General features: G+C 39.0%; 2 long non-coding RNA genes across 6 annotated transcripts in view; one reads left to right on the top strand and one right to left on the bottom strand.

The window, feature by feature from the left end:
• Positions 1 to 893: 893 nt before the first annotated feature.
• LOC146324595 (uncharacterized) overlaps positions 894 to 22,339 on the top strand; it is a 54,620-nt gene continuing 33,174 nt past the window's right edge. Inside the window, exon 1 of the long non-coding RNA XR_014770671.1 lies at positions 894 to 1,205. This is a non-coding gene — a long non-coding RNA (uncharacterized LOC146324595). The remainder of the gene's footprint in view (positions 1,206 to 22,339) is intronic.
• On the bottom strand, positions 4,740 to 21,953 carry LOC146324596 (uncharacterized). 5 transcript variants are annotated; one of them, XR_014770665.1, is made up of 6 exons: positions 21,765 to 21,953; positions 19,423 to 19,462; positions 11,363 to 11,460; positions 9,572 to 9,670; positions 7,752 to 7,862; positions 4,740 to 5,599 (listed from the first exon to the last, which is right to left on the bottom strand). It is a non-coding gene; the product is annotated as an uncharacterized LOC146324596 (long non-coding RNA). The 5 variants fall into 5 exon arrangements; XR_014770666.1 differs by lacking the exon at positions 19,423 to 19,462; XR_014770667.1 differs by lacking the exon at positions 11,363 to 11,460.

Raw genomic sequence — 22,339 nt, forward strand, 5'->3', positions numbered from 1 at the left:
GGTACGAAAAGTTTTTGAATTGGTCCAGTAAATTGCCTGAGGGCAACTGCATATTTCTCACATATTTCATGGGCTCATGTTGGCTTTGGGCTATTATTATTATTATTATTATTATTATTATTATTATTATTATTATTATTATTATTATTATTACATTGTTGCTGTTGATGTTGTTGTTGTTATCAGTAGTATTAGTAGTTTTTTTTTCTTCTCCCCAGTTCAGACTTAACTTTTCAGGCCCGATTAAAGTTCTAAACTGCACATACGTCAACAAAAAGTGCTTTTAGTTGCTTTTAGTAGTGCTTTGTTTTGTTTTTTTACCACTGACAGACTCAGATTAATGTATTAGTGTCTGACAACATCATGGAAAAGATCACTACAGATGGGGATCTTTGTGTAAAAGACTAAAATAATTTTTGTTAAACCAGAGATACACATTATATTGTTCTCTGTTCAAAGCCACCAGACTGCATTTAAATAGACAGTCATTTTAGTGGCTGGTCCATCATTGCCTTGAATGGTTAGTTTAGTGTGTGTTATTCTTGGTGTTTGGTGTTTTAAACAGTTGGTCCCTGGGCTGAATTTCTCCCCCAGTACACCACTGTCCCTTAAACTGTGATAAATCTGTGCCTTTTCACGCAATGCCATGCTGTCAAAAAGACAAAAAATAATGATGTTGTTAATGATGTTACAGACTTGAAAAAACACTGGTGATGGTAGACATAACTCATATCTCCTATCAGCAGAATTAATAAAAATGATCTCAGATCAAAGTGGTCCTAAGTGACCCCGCACCCAAAACAGCCCAACTGGCCGGAAAACCGTCAAATCTGGCAACATGCACCCTTCGTAGTGAGGCGGCTGTGTGTTGTTATCGTCCACCTGCTGCTGTTAATTAGCGATTTTAAACTCTTTCATCGCCGCCAGCACCACTCCTCCTGTGGTACCATAAACAGAAATAACCTACTGACAGTCACCTGTCGTAGCTTCAGGATGGTTTTATTTTAAAGAAGAATATTTGTGTTTGTTTCACTTTTAGCTGCGGCTGTAATTTAGCTAGCAGGCTCGCTAATCCAAAATCAACTGGCGGCTGCAGACGCCATTTTGAACCGGAAGAAGGAATTCTTTACCTGCTGTTTGATGAATCTTCTCAGAGGGTCAAGTTTACCTGCAGACACTGAGGGCCACTGCCTCACCTGACACAGGTAGGAGCTGCTGGTGCTAATGAACATGTTTTTGTGTGACTGAATGTCTCAGCTTGGTTTGTTGTTTGTCTGTTGTCAGTTAGCTTTGAGGCTAACGTCAGTGCTAACGGTTCTCTGATGTTCGTGGTTCATGTTTTATTATCTGTGAGCTAAAATGCTGCTACCTTCAGTTTGTCTGTAGTGTTTGTTTTGGGATTAATCGAATTGATTTCTGGCGGTGGCTGAGTTGGTTTTAGTTTATCGTTTAGTTTGATCCTGTGATTATTTCAGGTTGTTGATATGATGGAGAAATATGTGGTGGCTGTCAGAGGTACTGAGGAGCAGAAAGTTACTGCTGTCAGTATTTAGTTATGTGATTGTTCATAAACTGCTGACAGGACAAAACCTTCTTAAGTGTGGGCTCACTTAACTAAATTTAATGAAAATGAAAAAAAAAATGGAGACAGTATAAGGCTGGGCAATATGTTTATTATATTTTATTGTGATAAATTTGTGGTATCATGATATTGCATAAGTGTTTCCTGGTTTTAAAAGCTGCATTAGAATGAGGTGAGGTAATTTTCTGAACATAGACTGTTCCAGCTGTTCTTTTCTTTGCTTTTACCTGCTTAGTCATTATATCCACATCATTGATCAAAACTATTATGATAGTTTATTTTGTGTATATCAACCGGTAAAACTTGTCATCACCCTTTGGAGTACACAATATGACCTACAAGGTCAATAATTGTTGATATCAACCAGAATCATGATGGATTTTTCAGTTATATCACACAAGCCTAGGCCAATACTGACATTAGAAAGCTTAAAAATGATATTGACAGGATATGTTGGCTAATATTCCTTATACAGAATATAATATACAGAATATATAGTATTTACACATTTTTTCCCCTGTGATCCCTTAAATGTGGTTATCAAACAACAAAGATATGTAATGGAGGCAGGATATATTTCAGTTACTTTGTTGTCCAAAATGACATCAGGGTCCTGAAACAGTAAACTTTTACTGGTATTTTTAATAACAATTATAAATAACTATGAATTAAAAAAAAAAATACAAGCAGAACAAAATATAGGCGATGTAAACGTGCATTTAGAAAGGGGATCAAATACATAAATTGCTGCCTGTAAAAGATACAATCTGCATTATGTTTTAACATAAAAAAGCTGAAATTGATATAAACCTCTACAGACTGGTCAATAATATTGGTCAGCTGATATTTCAGTCGGACGCTAATGAAAATGTTGTCAAATGCAGTAACTCAGGAAACAATTTAATTTGTTATTCTGCCAAAAAGTAATAATAAAGTAACTGTTGAATCTTTTAATGTTATGTTCATTAACAATTGCAATTATTTTGGCTGATATTAAAATTGCGAAATGATTTGCAATATTAGATAAAGGATCATTTTTATGTCATTATTCTCATTTTTATTGAAAAACACATTAAAACGATCATGGTGTGTTATATTTTTCAGGGATCTGTACTATATTAAGAGGTTTTCTGAAGTCTTGAGAATGATGGGGAGTCCAGGACGCCTCTGCAGCACCACAATACTTAATCTAAAATTTTATTGTGATGCACATTTCACCCTTAACAAATATGGTGCATCCTGTGATCTGAAAATTGCAGTACACCATGTTGCCAACTTGATACACTTTCTATAAATTGTTCAGCTCTAACATGTGATATTGGAAAGTATTGATACTTCGATATTTATGACAACCTTATTTTGTGTGTAATTGTTGTCCTGAGTGGTGAAGTGCAAACAGCTGCCTGTACAAACTGAAGCTGAATTGCATTGAATTGAAACACATCTGTAAAAAAAACTCCATTGTATTTATGGTCATCAGCTGAGTTAGTTTGTGACCACTTCATATCTAAGTCCTTACTGTTGCTGTTCAGGCCTTTGAGGTGCAGAGGCCCACCTGCTCCACGCACACATTTGGGGTGATGACGATGCACAAAGCAAACGCCAACTAACTTTTTCAGCCTTTTGCAGTTCCCCAAAACTAGTTTCACAAAGTGCCTTTATCTTTTGACTTATTCAAGTTATCCTGACATGCGGAGAAAAATCTCTGTGCTGACTGTAGTGCAGCACAAACCCTGACGTGAGGTTTTTCCCATTTGACTGTAAAATGGGTTTGTGTAAGCGCCGCTGTCCCCTATTCACCCCCTCAGTCTCTCTGTCTGTCTCTATGAAACAGAGGAAAGACAAACAAAGGGCGACTCTGCTGTAAAGTGGCCTCTCTGCATGACCGTGTTGAAAGGTTGAAAAGAGGATTTGTTCTGTGGCTCATTTGAAGAGCTGAGCGGCCGGCCGTCCTCCCACGCTGCAGTTTTTCCAGGTCACTGGGTGCTGGGAGGGTCAGAGAGGGAACGAAGGAGACCATTTTCTCTCCTCTGTCTGGATCTCAGTCACTTATTGTCAGGCTCTCCTCCTTCTCCTCCGTCTGTTTCCTCCCTGGTTTAAGTGTTGGCTGATATTGTTGAAATCATGATGGTATTAAGAATAGGGCTGCATGAATCTCGGCCTATTAGAGCTGCAACTGTTAATTGCCAAATATTTTGTCATTTTTTTAGGAAAAAATGTCAAAATTGATCTGATTTCAGCTTCTTAAATGTTAATATTTTCTGGTTTCTTTACTCCTCTCCAACAGTAAATTGAATATCTTTGGATTGTGGATAAAAAAGACATTTGAGGACGTCATCTTGAGCTTTTGGAAACACTGAGGAAAGACAAACAATTGGTGACACTGCTAAACTTGGTAAAGTACCCATCTAGAGGACAAAACATAAAGTGCCCTTCTAGTGGACAAAAGTGGTCATGGGTCCTCTAAATTGCCCTTCTAGAGAACAAAACATGGTAAAGTGCCCTTCCAGTGGACAAAACCAGGAATTGGAACTGTTACACCTTAAATACATAATGATTTTTGCTACTCTGGTGCCCCACCATGTCCAGCTGGTGCCTCTGCCCCTCGGACAGCCTGAATCTGCCCATGTTCTCTGGCACCATGTGTTTGGGCTCAGTATTTTCTGTTCACTTTTAGAAGTCTTTGCCCTCAGAAGTGATGCCCGATTGGGTTGTTTTCCACTCAGCTGGGCTGGATTTGGTGCTTTGTGTGGGTTAAAATGAATTTGGGGAGTGTGGAGCGTGAGTGAGTCAGTGTATGTATTCAGAGGTGCTCATATTTTCTAAGACAATAGGGCTGCAACTAAAGATTTACATTATCAGTTAATCTGGCTGAATCTGATTATTTTCTTGATTAATCGTTAAGTTGGTCGGTCTATAAAAGGTCAAATAATTGTAAAAATCAATTGATCCGTCTTTCTTCAAATGTCTTGTTTTGTCCACAACCCAGTTCAGCGAGGAGTGTGATGTCAGTGTCATCAGTGTCAACACTTTTATAAACAGGATGAAGCTTCAAGCGAAGGTTTGAGGAAGTTGATGCTTGTTAGTTCACACAGACTGAAAAGCAGAAACACACAAACTGACTCGACACAGACACAGGCTGAAGCTGACACAATGATTGATAAACAAGTTCAGACATTAATGTTTACTTACTCTAAACGATATTTTCAGATTTTCAAGAATTCCTTCAGATTTTTGATTTTCAAAATGCATATTTCACCTCTGGTACTGTAGACAGACGGCTTCCTCCTTCTATACCAAAATACACCAACTAAAAGTCAGATTTATACATGACATACATGTTGGTGAATCAGAGCGGTGAATCATAACATATATTTTATAATCCTCAATACCTGAACATTCAACATGAGACAGGAGTTAAAATGACTCACTGCAAACAATCTTGCAAACAATCTTACAAACATAAATTACTGAATTTTCACAGCACTGACCCACTGACATAATCACTTTGTGTGGCTCGTTTGTCACATAACATTTATATTTCTGACCGTTTGGCTCCATTGAAGAGCACCAGAGGGTTGAAATTACAACAAGTCTTTGCCAAAATCCAACTTTTTGATACCATTTGGCAACTTTTGACACCGCTGGAGGCCTCCAATTTCATTTATCATTTAAAATTATTCATCGCACAACAGGCTGCATCAGGAGTTTTAGCCTGCAGTTTAATATTCAAGAGTCCTTTTGGTTTTTCTTTTTTTGGAATTAGTCCTCTTTGTCTGTGTGTGTCCATTTGACCCAGACTGTCAAATCCAGAGCAGCCAAGAGGGCTGAGAAATAGAAAGTTAAGGGATCCTGATTTCTTAACTTCGTTTCAGTCTGTAAACCGAAGAGGTGCGTTTGTTTCCTTCTACTTGACGCACCGGTCAGCAGGTTTGGTTGGTTTGGTGGTGGAGAAGAACAGAGAGGAAGAAGAGCCCAGGACGATGCTGACCCATAATCCTTTTGTTCCAGTGCCACCTGGGAATCCGGGGAAAAGAGAGAAACAATTTGAGTCATGAAACAAATTAATACCGTGTGCTTTTATGCTTCTGCCAACCAGTCATGTTGCAGTTTACATCCATGTCTCTCAGACTCATATAACATACGTGAAGTGAAGACTTTGAATTAATTAAAGGTATTAAATGTATTTAATCTCTATATTATCACTATATTGACATGTATGATTCCATAGAGTAGATTTCAGTGTGAAACATGTTCTCTTCACTTAGACGTAGTGTGACCAGGTCAGGTGACTTTATGTGGGACTGCACAGCATTTTTATCCCTTGACATGACATCCAGCATTTTGATTGGCTCTAATTTTTAAGTGACCTTTGACCTGTTAAATATATAATGTCATCACTTCTTCATTTTGTCCAATTAGATATTTGTGTGAAATTGTGTCATAATTAGCACTTGAATTTTTGAATTAGGGCCATAAATGTGTTTTACGAGGTCATAGTTCATTCTAGAGTCCAAGTACCAAATTAAAAGAAATTCCATCAAACTGTTCCTGAGAGATTTAATATATATTTTTTTAGTGTATTTAGATCTGGTTCCTAATGTTTGGCTAACATTTGCGGAAACCCACAGTGAGCAGCCATTTCAGGAAATTACCCAAATCTTTTTTTAGAAAGGAAACTTTCTTTTTGTGGCTCTTTGTGAAAGATTTATCTTTGTCCTCAGTAGGAAAGTCTGGACATAGTGCTGAGAGCCACAGACAAGGAAGTCTAAAAGTATTGAGAGACGGACTAACAGTGATTTCATGGGTTTGTTAACAGTGAAGAATATTGTATATCTTCAGGCTCATTGTTTAAATCCAGACTGGGCTAAATTTATGACTAAACCGTGTCTGAACGTCCAGTTGGCTTTAACCTTGTTTAAAAAGACCACTTTAGTCTGGATGCTGGTTTTATACTGCATGTGTGAATGTGTGTATAAATAGGCACCTGCATGTGTGCGAGCTGCATATATGTGTGTTTATAAATACTATACACTGACCTACTTACTGAGTGTACAGTCACGTCTTTGTATGCTGTATATATAGTGTGTGTGCTCATATGTGTCTACTTGCTTGTAGACCCACTTACCTCTTTACACACCAGGACCACAAAAGCCATTAAAAGTTAAGGAAATGCCCTTAAAGAGGCCAAACCCTGACAGGTAATAAAAGGTTTATTGATATGTATGTTTTCATCTAAAAGTTGCAAAAACTTTGTGTGAGTTTCCAAACGAAAATGTGAGTCAGTGCAGGTTTCCTTTATTTCTTTTCATCACTGTTTCCCTGCTCCTTATGTTGCTGTGTTTGACTGCAAAGTATGACAGAGATCCTATGCAGGTTGGAAAAGTATGGAATTTGAGAGAAAAGAAAATATGAAAATACAACAATATCTTTGAATTGCACACATCATCACAAATAAGCAAATACTTACTTATAGTTATATACATGCCTGAACATTAATGTGTCATGCAGTGACACAGTGATGCAGCTATCAGAAAGACTGGATCTTTTCTGCATGAGGAGACCATACTACATCTCCATGGAAACTATGAATGAACAAAACTGAGCAGATGCTGTTTAATATTAAATTATTCAACTTTTTCAACTCATTTTGGTTCTTAGGATTCCAAATTGGAAGAGAAAAGTAGAGGTCAGATATGGCCTAAAATCTACTGGGAAGTCTGGAAATTTGACATGGAGAATGTGTAGAAACTCTGGTGTGAGGGCGGCCATCTCTACAGACCTTTGTGTCTGTTTGGTCTGGTGTTGTTTTTCATATTTTAGGCCCCTAATGCTACATCATATAGTGATATTTTAGGTCATCTGTTAACTTTGTAGCAACAGACTGGAGTAAGCCACTTCTTGTTGCAGCATGAAAGTGCCTTTGTGCACAAAGCCAGGGCTGTAAAGAAAAGCTTTTTCCCAGTTTGGTGTGGAAGGACTCGATTGGCCCAGACAGAGCTCTGACCCCAAAGCCATCGAGCACCGACTACGAGCCAGACGTGATCCCCCAACATCAGTGGCCTTAGAAATGCTTTTGTGGCTGAATTGGAGCAGTCTAGTTTCAAAATAGAGTGGAGACCCTTCCTAAAAATAGTGCTATATGTGCTGTGTATGTATATTGGTTTACCAGGAGGTGTTGTCATGGTGACACAGAGAGTGAGCTGCCTCGGTTTGTGTCTGTCAGAGTCATTCTGACAGCTGAACACCGGCTTCATCTGCTCTGGACTGGGTGGCAGGTCTGAGAGAGACAGAAAGAGGCAAACGCATGTTCAGTCAGCGGTACTACACCCTTTAATTTGACTGACAGGACATTTCTCCAGAAACTAGAAGAGGCAAGCAAATATAATTCATAGGGATGTAACAAAAACTTTTCTTCACTTCTGCTGTCCTTCCTTAATAAAATTAAAGTTGCAACCATGACTGGAGCATGTGCAAAAATGGCATAAATTGTCTTTGGCAGTGAATGTTTGCATTATGTACACCTGCAAAACAAAAATAGTGCAGCAGTCAGGCGCAGTCATTTTATAAAATAAAATAAAAATAACTTGAGGGTTCATGCGATAAAAGCAAATCTGGTCAACAGGTAGGAGTAAGACTATGAAGAGCTTTAGAAACAAATAAAAGGATCTTAAAGTCCTTCCTGAAGCACACAGGAAGCCGATGTAGAGACTTTAAAATTGGTGTAATGTGTGCCGTCTCTCTCTGGTCCTTGTCAGCACACATGCAGCTGAGTTTTATAATAATTGGAATTGAGCAATGTTTCCTTAGAAAGACCAGAAAGTGGAGCATTACAGTATTCAGTTTTGCAGGTAATTAAAGCATCAATGTCTCTGTTAGCTTGACAGAGAAATGGTTGCACTCTGGTGACCATTTCCCCTGAGCCCTCACCTCACCCTCCTCCCCTCTGACTGCAGATACACACAACCAATCTGCAAAACAACTGTGTTGTTTTGACTATGAAAACAAAGTTCCTCTAGAGGACAGTAAGTCATCAATCTAATCATTAAATATAAAAGAATTCATCACCATCAAAGGCGTCTAACTAACTGATGTTGATGGTCATATTTTTTTTTCTCCCAAGGCGAGTTTCTACCTGCTCTCAGTGTTCTGAGCAGTCATCCAAACTCACTGCACCGTGTCAGAAACATGTTCAGCATGCTTTTCAGTGTTTTTCTCCACTTTGAGTTACTTTTTAAGCTTTTTAGTGTCATATGAGGTCAGGCCATGTTTATATTTCGTATCACAGGCACCTGTCAGAGGTAATTTCCATTCCTACTGTTGTTGTTTTCAACTCCATGTTGAGAACAAAGTGTGCAGAAAGTGTGAGTCCTGCACAGCAGGACACAAGTTGCGTGCGTGTGTGTGTGTGTGTGTGTGTGTGTGTGTGTGTGAGTATTTGCACGTGTTAAGTCATTTCTTATCATGAGTGTGAGCAGTTTAGTTCCTTTTCCCTTTTCACTTCTGTATTTAGTACAGGGGAGTTTGAAGGATCAGTTCACCAAAATCATAATAAAACCCATACCCTGTCTAACACAAAGACTTAATATCCTAAAAAAAAACAAAACAATGTATAGACCAGAGGCTGGGTTTGGGTGACATACTAAGCCCATCAACCACAGCAGTGGTTCTGCCCTCTGTCAAGTCAAATTTATTTGTTGTTTGGTAGAAAAAACAGAAAACTGAATGAAGAGGAGCAAGATGTTATCCCCTCGAGGGAACGCAGAGTTCAGCCAGCAAGGTCAAAGGTTCAGAAGGCAGAGTGCAGCTTTCCTAAAAAACACGTGATCCTGCAGGTTGTTGCTGCCTTTTGCACATGAAGGATTCACATGCAGAAAAAACATATAGCCTTCGTCTTATTCAAATATTTGCCTTATTTGCTTTAAAGTCAAGGTTTAAAATAAAGTCTACTGTGTGTGTGTGTGTGTGGGGGGGGGGGGGGGGTCATACTTCTGTAGAAGCGGTTGCGGGCGAGCAGACTGGCTGGAGAGTTGACGCTGGTCATGGCGTGACGGGTGTGTGGGGTCGCTGACCTACAGGGTCAGCATCCTAGAGAGAGACAGAGAGAGACAGATGTCATGACTCACGTCTGATGCTTTCACTCATGAGTAGAGCTGCACAATGAATCAGAACGCAGTGTAAACAACTCATAATTACACTGTAAAAATGAAAAAGCTGAGAAAAAATCAACAGATGGCAGTAGATTTGAGTTTTGAGAAAAACTCAAATTCTTAAGTTTTGAAACGGTTTACTACCATTTTGGATGAAAAAAATATTTCAATAATTAATTGATTATCCGAATATTTTCATATTTTATTTATTTTTTATTAATATATTTATTTGACAGGGACAATGCATGTGGTCATTGTTACATTCAAGTAAAAAAATGCAGCTGAGGCAGTATACATAGGACTTACAGCCATAGATAAAAGTGCAGTTCTTTTTCACCACTTGCCCAGTCAGGCAATGTGTTCGGAAAATGCTCCAAAAATGCCCTATCGGATGCCCATATGGAAGATAAAACATGATAAATACTTAGAAACAAGGTTTGTACAGGTGCTGGAAATCCTTGAAAACACGTGAATTTTAATGTCTTGTTTTCAAGGTTTGAAAAGGACTTTTTGGATAAAGTGCCTGAAAGTGCCTGCAATTGTAATTTGATTATAAACTTATAAATATGTCATTTTGGAAAAGTTTGAAAAGTGCTTCAATTTGACTTTGGAAAAGTCAGTTTAGGAACCCTGTGAAAATAAACGGTTTAATACAGAAAACTTCCAGTTTGACACTAGAACCACCAAGGCGGTCATTTTGACCGTTTTTATATGTGCAATAACTTTGTTGTAATTAAACACAGTGCTACAAGTACCTGACTTTCCCTAAAAGTGTCTGTATTTTCATTTAAAATTTTTTTCTCATAATTTACTTACTAGACAAAGAAAATGTGATCATTTTGACCTGTTTCAACATTGTTCTTTTTGCACAGTTTGAGATGCATTTTGGTTGCTTAGCAACTATCACTGCAATCATGCACCCTTGATGATTTCCAGTTTTCTGACATTAATTACAAATCATTAAGAAATTAGTCTCAATTAAAGATATAGTAGGGGAGTGTAATTATAGGTGAGTGTAAAATTTGAAACGTATCACTGATGGATATGCAGTTATTACAATTTACTACACATGATGGCTGCATATTGATAAATATATAAATACGTTTAACAAAATGTATTTTTTGGTTTTTTAATTCTTTTAATTCTTTTTAATTTTTAAAAAGATAAACTAACAGAATAAATTAATTGATCTCTTAGTTTGATATTTCTCATGAGAGATGATAGGGTTTGGAAGTCAAAGTTAAAAATGATTCTGAAATTTTGGTGCTTCTAGTGTTAAAACAGAAGATGTTCGGGTCAGTTAGCATGAGCAGAGATCGGTCAGAACAAACAGAGAACAGAGATCAATCTATAGAAAAACTCAAAACTGCACCAACAGAGAGTCCACAGAGTGATGTCAGAGGGACGGAGATGTGAAGAGGAAAAGGTAAATAGTGAGCTGAATGTTCAAACTGATAAAAGGCAAACAAGAGGAAACGATTATTCCAACAATGAACACAGGGACAGTTTGTTCAACCTGTCACCTGGAACACTGATACTGCTATTATTAGATATACTCTGTGTGTGTGTGTGTGTGTGTGTGTGTGTGTGTGTGTGTGTGTGTGTGTGTGTGTGTGTGTCATGGCTTTACTGTTTCTGTGCTGATCTTTTCACTCTTCACTGCCCTCCATTCAGCAAAGTGAAGTGAAAAACTTGTCTTCTTGTTGAGCAGAGTGCTGATTTCCAGCTCTAGTACAACATGAGTCTAATTATTGAATTGTCTGTTTCACACACAAAAGATCCCATCAGCAAAAATGTAGTTTTCTTAATTAAACAACATCTGAGACAGATTCAGCTGCCAAAATGAAGGATAATACCATTAGAAAATCTACAGTGGGAACAATCAATAAATTTCCAATGGTATTAAATATAATGAAGCTTAAACTCATTAAACAGAGATCACTTGTTAACCTTGGACATGTTATATCATACAGTAACATCTGTGGCCAATGGGAGGCCATGTTTGATGCTGAATGCTGCAAATATTCACAGACACGAGAATAAATTAAAACATCAGAGACAATAGTTCAGGCATGTGGAAGTGAAACTGCACAGTTTTGCAACTTTTCTTGTAAAGTTAAATTGGATATTCATAATAAAACACTGACTAATAAATAACTTTTACATGTGTCCAAAAGTGCTCCAGATTGCAGCCAGGCCTTATTATATTATTATATTAAGATTATGTACTAGAGGCAGCACAATCTTGTGAGACCTTGTAGGAAACATGATTTTTCGTCGTGATCTCATGTTGAAACAGATGTAAATTAACTGGAGAGAGATGCAGTGCAACCGTTTGCTGTCGTAAAGCTTTGCAGTGAAATAAAACAGAAGCAGAAGTTAAATACGTTTGGATGAGGAGACTCATCAACACAAGTTTTTATTCTTCAGCCAGAACAGGAGGTGAGACTTTTACTGTCAGTCTGCTGCCAGCTAACATTAGCCTGAAGAGTTAGAAAGTTTGGCGTTGTTTGGTGACACTGTCAGCTACGCAGCTGCTCCGTCTTTTTGTAGACAGCCTGTCTGAGTGTGTGTTTCTGTGACCAGTGCTGTTGTGGCTGTGATGTTATGTCGGTGTGTCTGCTGCATGCGTGACGTGACCATCTTGTAGAGCATGTGTGTGAATATGGCCAGCACAGAATCAGATGTGTGACTATGACTGACCGGTCATGCTGAAAACCTCGCTGGCACTTAGTATTAGAAATTAGCATTGTGATTCCTAGTTGTACCTCAACAAACGGATCTATTTTACTTCTCTTGCTGAAAATAAAACGACTGGTGTTTTCTAGTAGTGCAACTACCTAATTATTTTCATAGTCAATTAATGGGTTGATTATTTTCTTGATTAATAGTTGTTTGGTCTATAAAATGTCAGAAAATGGTGAAAATGTCAGTCAGTGTTTCCCAAAGCTCAAGATGACATCCTCAAATGTCTTGTTTTGCCCACAACCCAAAGATATTCAATTTACTGTCAGAGATGAATTTAATTATTGATTAATTGCTGCAGGTGTAATTATTATGGATGCGCCCTGCTGTGGGTCTGTCGTGTTGTGTCTGTGACCCATGTATTTTGGTCGTTGGAGTTGTAAAAGAGTTTCAGCCCATGAAGGAGCGTGTTGGACTTTGTCTGTGGTGAGCTGTCAGACTAGGATTAAAGTAACTTGTTCTGAAGTCAACAACCCAGCGGCTGTGTGTTCTGTATGTTTGTGTTAATTTAAGGCCTCGTCTATCCTGTTTCAGCCGGGTTTATCAGTGCAGCCTTGTTAACTTTAGATAAAAGTTACTTTTTCTGGTAACAGAATCTCTCAAAATATTTGTTTTAGTGTTGAAATTGAAGACTCTGGAGTGGAGAGTCTGGCGAACCTGATGGTCTTTTATTTTTAGAGATAAGATCAGTTCAGGGACCATGGTTCTGTTTTGAAAGTCTTGCTGCCCCAGTTTGGGTTGGGTTTTCTTGTTTGTGCTGCAAACATACGTTTTACTGTTGCCCTTAATCTCCGATGCTGTGGGTTTGAGCAACAGGAGCATGTTCATGTTATTTTAATTTCATGCATCTATACTGCATGTAAGAATATGTAAGAGACAGTAAAATGAACATACCTGGGGAAACCATGCAGCCGTGTCAATGTCGGTTACTTCAGTATTAAGTAAATATGTGCTGTGTGTTTTGTGAGATTTGAGATTTTCTAAATGTTACTGTGCCACACTTAAAATGGGTCAGAGACAAGAGGCACAGCTCTGGCCTAGTTTCATAAATGCATTTAGTCACGTTGAGACAAAAACAGCATGTGTGTGCAGGAAAGATCAGCTTTTCACAGCTGAGTCTCTGTGGTATTTCATATGTAGGCGACTTCTCCTCTCACACTGAGCCTGATTGAATTCTCACACAGTGCTGCCTGCTGACCTGCATCTTATCTGTGGTGTATAGAGTCCACACAGTACATTTATATCAACCACTGCAGCACCAGCAACACTCACAATACCAGTGTAGTGTGAAAAGTAGGACAAGACCTGAAGTGCAGTCAGTCTGTCAGCAGCACGGCACTGACACACTTTTCTTGTGTTGCTCTGTTCTCAAGTACAAGTTGTAGACGTCACATTACTGCCGCTGAAGATGTTAGATTAAAGATCTTCTCCAGATGAAAGAAAATATTTTTGGTAAAGACTCCAACAAATGTCACATTGTCAATTTTTTTTCTTTCATTTTTTCAGTAAAAATCAAAATTGTAACACAAAAATGATTCTGATTCTGATGAAAGTGTTGGAATATTCAAATGTGGGTTGCAAGCTTTGTGATCTCAATTTGTTAAATAATCCTTTTTTTTTGGAAGAAGACAAAAGATGAGTAAACTCTCCACTGAACCATTTCTTTTGTGACACTCATTCATGTTGTGGTGCTGCGTTGCATAAGAGTAACCTAAACACAGCTTATATAAGCTTTTCACTAACATATAGGGAAAAGGTCACAGACTTCCTACTGTTGTGTCTTCCTACTATAGAGTCTGCTTCTCCTTTTCTTCCCTCAAACATGCAACCATGTGGCTCTCTTTATCTCTTTCTCCTTTATCTATACGTCTCACTTTGAGAGCAGAGCTGTGCGATTATCCATGATTCACTTTAAATGACAAAAATGCAACATTAGCTGAACAGGAAGGGAAGACGGGGAAAAAACGGAGGAAGGAAATTCAATTAAAAAAACCTTCATGCCTGAGGGACAGGTTTTGAGGCAAGTATAATAAAAAAGTAAAAAGGAAGCAAGTGGGAGGAAACAGGAAAGGAAGGAAGGAGACAGGACAGAAGGAAGAACGAACGAAGGAAAGAAGAAGGAAACATGAAAGAATTTAGGGAACTATAGGTGTCCATAAATAAAGAAAACAAACAAAATCTTAACTTTTATAACCTTAAGTATAGGGAAAAGTTATACCTTTTTTGTATACCCTAAGTTTCTTGAGGAAAGCGATAGAAAGTGTCCTGGTGGGCAACATCACAAAATGCATCATGGGATGTGCACAGTCCAGATGAGGAAAAGTCTACACATCATCAGTGGTTCCATCAACCATCAGAGCATCAGCATCAGCAACCAACATCTGCCCCAGCTGCTCACAGCCTGTTCACCATGCTGCCATCAGACAGGAGATACAGAAACATTTGCTGTCGTACCACCAGACTGAAGAGCAGCTTTGTTTCCTCAGACTGAGACTGAAGAAGTCATCCTCAGCACTCTTTCATGCAAATTAGTTTCTATATTTAGTTATCTCTTAGTTCAATTCCAATCAATCAGTCAAGAGGGAACGACATTGAAATCTCATTACACAACCTCTTTTTAAATGATAAATAAATCCCCTTGTATCTTGTAAAACAACTATTACAGTCAAGTCAAAAAAAAAAATTCTCCTGTCTCCCAACAAAGCACAGAACCTCTGAAAGTATCCAGATTAATTACTGTCTGATAGTAAGTAGAGCTGTCTTGATATCATTTTCTCCTTCTTGATACAATTCCAGTATTAGAAGTTTAAGCCTCTTGGTAAAGAGTCCATTTTGTTTTCTCAACAACCCCCAAACAGTTCAGTCCAATCCAGTTCAGTCTCAACTGAAAAAATCTGCTCAGAGTTTTACCACTGATCCCCACAAAAACAAACCAGATCAGGAAATAAAGATTGAATTAACAATGTCTGTTTTCACAGTTTGATTTATGTCAAGTTTATACACCAGGAACTCACGGTACCGATGATTAGTCAGTAACTTAGGACCTTTGTTCACAAAGCATTTTTGTTTTCTTGGCAGTGTTGTGATGAAGCACCTGTGCTGTTTAAAAAAATACTTAAGTTTCTGTGACTGCCAGTCTAGCATCGCCCCTTTGGTTTTTTATCATCTAGTTGTATCTATTTATTTGGCATTTCTTTCACTGTGAGCACTGCAGTTTGATTATCGTCAGCCCTGCAATGCAGGTATTTGCATCTGGGCTGTTTGCTTGAAGGTGTGTCTTGATACAGGCTTGTTTTGAGTCAAGAGCTATAAAATGCTGCTTAACCACATGCCACTTCCGATAAATCTGCATCCCCAAAATCTGCAGGCTCCCCTCTGAGGAGAGTGACGCGGCAGTTTTGGGTTCCACATGCAGTCTATGTTTTTTGCCAGAGAGTCATGTAGCGTTCAAGTCAGAAGGTCAGCAGACTCACAGTGATTTCTTTTAGCTCTGCTGTGACCTACATGTGAGGCAGATAGGAGGTCACAGTGATGCAGCTGGAGCGTCTCCTTCAACTGGCATGACGGTACAGAATTGGGGTGGGCTGATGGATGATGCCATCATCCGTCATGATGGCTGACAGTCATCGACCACTGAGTCCTCTACCATACGGACATGTGGTGCTGAGATGAGTGCACACATCGGCTTGATCAGTAATGAAAATATTTACACCATCCACATAAGAAGACACTGTTAACCACATGCTCTTATCACGTCTGTGAAGAAGAAAACCTTTTATTTCATTCCTGAGTGATTTCACATGACAGTGGTTCTGTGACCAAACTGTGGAGCTGACCAGAGAAGAGACGGACTGGTCTTATAACTGTTTGGAGGGAAAGATGAAAAGAGGGAAGAGAGAAGGAGTCATGGAAGAAAGACAGGAACAAAGAGAATGAAAGAGCAAAACATGAAGGGAAGGAAGGGGAGACATCCAAGGAAGAATTTAACAAAGACAAGAAGAAAACATGAAGGAAGAAGAAAAATAAAAGAAAGGGAAGAAGGAAACATGGGGGAAAGAAAGAGGGAAATATGAGAGCAAGAATGAAAGAAAGGAAAGAGCAAAACATGAAGGGAAAAAAGAAAATATGAAAGGACGAATTAAAGAAAGGCAAGAAAGAAACATGAGGAAGAAAAAAAAAATAAAAGAAGGAAAGAGGGAAGCAAAGGAGAGAACAAGGGAAACGAAACGATGAAAGAAAGGAAAGCAGGAAACTTGTAGGAGGAAACATTAAAGAAGGAAAGAAAGGAAAGGGTGGGAAACATGCAAGGAAGAATGGCAGGAAAGGAGGAAACATGAATGAAAGAGGGAAACATGAAAAGAATAAAGGAGGGAAGCTCAAAGGAAGAAAAATTAAAGAAGGAAAGAAAGGAAACATGAAGGGAAGAGAGGGACAAATGAAAGGAAGAATGAAGGAAAAGAGAGAAGGAAACATGAGGGAAGGAAATGAGGATATGTCAGAATACTACAAACACACGTGCATGCACCTTGAACTAACTGAATCACCCTGATCGTTGGTTCACTGAAGAACAAACATGCTCTGTTGTCATGCAGAGACCCACCTTGACTCAGTTCTTCACTGTAAATCTTTCCCCTCAGTTTAATAAAGCAGCTGCAGGACTCAAACTCTGCACAATCCTGGAGATTTCACACATAAAGGTGCAGGAAATGAACCGAGCATTGGCAGGTTCCCCTCTGAGGAGAGTGACAGTGCAGATTTGGGTTTCACATGCAGTGTAGGAGTGGCTTATGTTTTTGCCAGCATCTCAAGTAGCATCCAAGTCAAAAGGTCAGCAGACTGACAGTGACTTCTTTTAGCTCTGCTGCGACCTACATTAGAGGCACATGTAGATCAGAGGTTACAGTGACGTAGCTGAAGGGTCTCCTTCAACTGGCATGACGATGCAATGAACAAAAATGTCTATGTTAAAAGAGCAACATGGATGTGCAAAAATGAGTACAGCAGTCACTTTTAATGAGTTGGAGACTTGATATTAAATAGGTTTTAATCCTGCTTCATATTCAGTCTATGGTTCAAGCGAGTTGTTTCCCAACCTTGAAAATGGGTGATAACAAGTGAGGACGAGTCCTCTGCTGTCAGTTGATCAGCTGTTTGTAACTCTGTCAGTTGTCTGTCAATATTAGGGTAATTGTTAAATGTTAGTTTTAGATTTTGAAGATTTTTTTCAACACATTTTGAAGTTTTAAAGTTGTGAATTCATGGCACGTTTTTCTGGCACAGAGCAAGTTTAGAATTTCAGAAATGACATACTTCATATATATTGTTCCTTACAGAATACCTTTTTGCCAAAAAATTGGAATTTGGTATTATTAATTTGGTATAATGGTTGGTATTGATAAGTTTTACTTTTTTTGGCAGGACATGATTTGTCCCAGGTCTCAATAATGGGTGATGTATGGATTTAATGCACATGCATTGTGTGTAGGGATGCACCGATAGACCGGTACCAGCCGGTTTTCTGTGTGACCGGCCCTGACCGGTGACCGGCCGGTCAGTGCTACATATCCGATTCTGTGCCAGCCATATTCGCAGACATGCTCTGCACGATGGTCACGTCATGCAGCACACACTGACCAAAATGTCACACCCACCACAACACTGATCACAGCAGCACACGCTCAGACACATGCTTGGATGAAGTCAGTGTTAGCGACAGACTCCGAGAACAGGGTAAAGAAAGACAGACAGTCTTCAGCGAGACAGCTGACAGTGTCGCCAAATAGTGGTAATCTTGAGTGGAAGAATAAACAACTTGTGTTGATGCATCTCCTCAAACATTTTCTCATCCAGACTCGTTTAACTTTGTCTCCCTGCAAAGTTTTACTACAGCAAACTGTTGCATTGCATCAGTCTCAGGTTTGTTAACATCTGCTTCCACATGAGATCACGTGAAATGGCATCTTGCAAAATCTTGTGAGATCACATTCCTCTAGTAAATCATATTAATATAATAATATAATAATACTGGCCAAAATCAGAATCAGCAGGTCAGACCCAAGAATCAGCCAAGAAAATTGGAATTAGTGCATCTCTAATTGTGTGCATGCTTTATTTTTTTTTAAAGAGGGATTATTTCTCTAACTTTCTTTAACCGTTCTGTGACATTCTCACCCACACTTTGTTACACTTGTCATTCAGCCTCTGTAACTGTTAGCTCTGGTCTTTGCTGTTTCTGCCTGGCAGCTCAGCTCAGCTCAGCTCAGGCTCGGCCTCTAATCCACTTTCACTTCTTCTTTGTGTCACCAGAGAAGAGAAGCTGCTGGTTCACTCAGAGCAGCTCTGTTCCTCACCATCATCTTTGTGTGTATCATTCTGTGTGATACATGTAAATAAGGCAATCTTGGAGCCTTTTACAGGCATATTTTCTTTCCCTTTTTTCCTCTCTCAATCCAGACTGAACAAGATATTCACCTAAAAACACAAGCACGTGATGACAAAGATTAGGTGTTTATGGACTACAGTACATTTAGTGTGGCCAGTTTTGTGCTGTTGCATAACTCCCACCTCGTGCAGCTGTGAGAGCAGGCTTTGCTCTGCAGCCTGTGAAACAACAAGTCTCTGTTAATCTGCTCTAATGACATGGATGCTGCAGAGATTTGCCTGGTCAGCAGACGGCGGAGCGATAAGGTCTCACAAGGCAGAGAGTTTACAGAAACAGGCTGGAAATCAGATGACCTCTGAGTACACTGCAGCTTCTGCTGGATTACAGCAAACAGTATCTCTGCACGCACACTTTAAGTTCTTACGGGTGCTGGGAATCCTTGAAAACACTTGAATTTTAATGTTGTGTTTTCAAGGTTTGAAAAGTGCTTGGATTTTGGATGAAGTGCCTGAAACTGTAGTTGCATTAGAAAGAAGAAATAAAGTAAGTTGGATATTCCTCACCTTACTGTACCATAATTTTGGGTGTTTCTGGCACAGTAACCTGTGATTTAAAGGGATGTAGAGGTGAAATCAGATTTCAGTGAAATCATTTTGAATGTATGTATATTCATATGTAAGTTTCCTTCCAGCTGTAAACTGCTGGCAAACTTAAAAACGCAACTTGACAATGGTTGAAATGTGCTTGAATTTGAATTTGGAAAAAGAACAAGAATTAAAATAAAAATCCCATGAAAAGAACAGAACCAACAGTGGTAGTCAGCCTCTCAGTACTCGACAATTTCCTGTCTGTGTCTGTGACACTCTGCTCCAAACCAGCTGATTTCTACTGAAGATGTTGATATTCAAAAACAGGTTACAAATACAGTTTGATTCTTGCAAGAGTTACATAACTTCCTATAACAGCTGGACGAGGTAGTTTCTAGCAAATGGTAGCAAATTGTGCATTTGTTGGGAATTATTTTACTTTCATTTTCAAATTTATCTTCAACATCAACTGACACTGACTCAAGTGACATCACTTGAAGACATTGATCATGTAGGCTGATGATTTTATTTGTCCCACCTCCTGCTCAGTCTGCTCAAGCTGTGGTGTGCAGTACGATGTTAAATTTGCTAAATTTGCTAAGCTAAATGTTGCTTCATTTTTATGGCAAACCAATGCCCTGACAGAATGTCTTCAAACTTCCTTCAGCAAAAACCTCCACTTGGGAAGAACTGATTAGATTGTGGAGGTCAAAGGTCACTGTGACCTCACAGAACATGTATAGTATTTGGCTATAACTTAAAAATGCACACCCTAATTATGACAAAATTACACACAAATATCTAACAGGATAAAATGATGTTTGAAGTCAGAGTCCAAAGTAGAAGTTTTCAGTGTCTCAAAGGTGAGACTCTCTTTTAACCTGGCTGGAACCCCATGGTAACAGATGCAGCACACCTAAGCTGCTGCAGAGGAGGCTGTACTCAGAGATCAGCAATTTCTGACATTTTACGGACCAAACAACTAATCGATTAGTGGAGAAAATGATCGATGGATTGACCAATGATGAAAATAATCATTACAAGAAAGACTAGGTCCACATGTTTAGACCTGTTTTTCAGCTGACAAGATTGTGACAGGATTAATTAATCAACAGTGAAAATAATCACAAGTTGCAGCCCTGCTTGTTGTGCTGGCAAACACAAAGAAAGTCTGGCTGTGTCAAGCTTTCCTTGTTGTAAACTCCTGTTAAGTTTGGTAAAAGTGGACAGATGTGTTCACAACTTGTCTGATTGACAGTCCTGTTATCTGTCCCACTGGACTCTGCTCTAATGACGTGCAATTAAAATGTTATCGTTACTGATAAGAACAGTTGACAGAACAGGCTGTAAAAGAAGAAGGAAAAATCATAGAAACCTGAAAGTTCATTTCTAAGAAGTGGTGACACAGCAACATTTACAGCCTGTCTGAGCATCTGACTGCTCGGGTTTCACTTCCCTGCTTGGAACAGAAAACAGTTTCTCAGAATGTGACCACGTCTGTTATGATTTCTGTCCAAATTTATGAATGTAGAACATAATGGCCCTCAAACATGTCAGGACATGATACTTTTAGACTCACTCTGCATTGAAGTTTCACCACTATTATGATGTGATGTAACACAGAGTGGATGCACTTCATGCTGACTGCTGTAACTGGAGCTGCAGAGCTGCACTCAGGCCAAGTAGAAGTACAAGTCACATGCCAAAAAGCCAAAGGGCACGACTAAATGCAAAGTGACAAAATATAATCATTAACTATCACATCATCCATTATATGAATGAAACTGTCATGTTTGCACAGACTCAAATGTGTTACTTTAATAAGTGTTTGGTATAATTCTGCCAATGCTTTAGTTTATTGTCTGGAGTCTAAATTGAGGAGCTGTTTATAAAAGAGAGGCTACTGTGCGTTTCAAAATTTTATGTTTTGAATTGAAAAATGGCCTCACACAAAGTTTATGAGTCAATGAAAAACATAGATTTTTAAACTTTTCTAAAAATCTCTTAGATTTTCTGGCCCAGCCCTGTCTGCAGCTGCCTTTAATAATTTGTAAATTAATATTTTTTTGCAAAAAAAGTCACTTAAAAACACTGAGTTGAACAATATACTCGTGCAAGTTTCCAATAAAGGAAACAAAACTAAATGTCACCTTTGTCTTGTCTAATTTTAACAACACAAACTTCCCCTTCACTTCCTGTGCAGGTTGAATAAATAAATGAATTGCAAAAGTCAAGATTAGCTCAAGGACGTTCTTATATTTCTTCCTGCAGTGTTAAAATTAGCATGTAAACAAGCTTTAAAAGTTATAAAATCTTACCTGTGCTCGATGTTTGGTTGTGATGAGGCTTTTCAGATCCAGGGCTGTGAACAATTTCACACCTGTAAAGATGCAGATCCAGGCCAGGTCAAAAGCTGTAAGGAGTACCACGGTGAAAAACAGACTGAGGGATGTTGGATGTTGTGCGTCTCCTCCCCGCTGCAGACACACAACAAACACTCACACACCTCCCCGAAGCTTTATTGGCCTAGGAGGCAGACCTCTGCTCCCTCTACCCCTCCCTCATCCTTCTTCAGTCCCTAACTTTCTGTTCCTCCGAGGCGTTGATCTGTACACAGCCCACATGAACAAATAACAGTAAAAGTAGTTTCAAAATACACGTTCTGGTGCTATTAGATACATCTTCAGTGTTTTAAAGCATGTCTAAATAGGTCTAGGAGTGTTTGGGAGTGTTGGAATGGTTGTGTCTGATGGTGTCTTCCAAAGTTCTTAAGACTTGTTCATGGTGCCAGTGGTATCTCCCCACTCATAACACCTTGGCAGCAACTGATGCTGTGCTTTAAAGTGCCCCTCCTGTGGCACAGTTGGTCTGCTTGAGTGTTTGCCATGCCCCA

The sequence above is a fragment of the Lutjanus erythropterus genome, chromosome 6 (genome assembly GCF_056507025.1).
Source record: "Lutjanus erythropterus isolate fLutEry1 chromosome 6, fLutEry1.hap2, whole genome shotgun sequence".
Classification (NCBI taxonomy): domain Eukaryota; kingdom Metazoa; phylum Chordata; class Actinopteri; order Lutjaniformes; family Lutjanidae; genus Lutjanus; species Lutjanus erythropterus.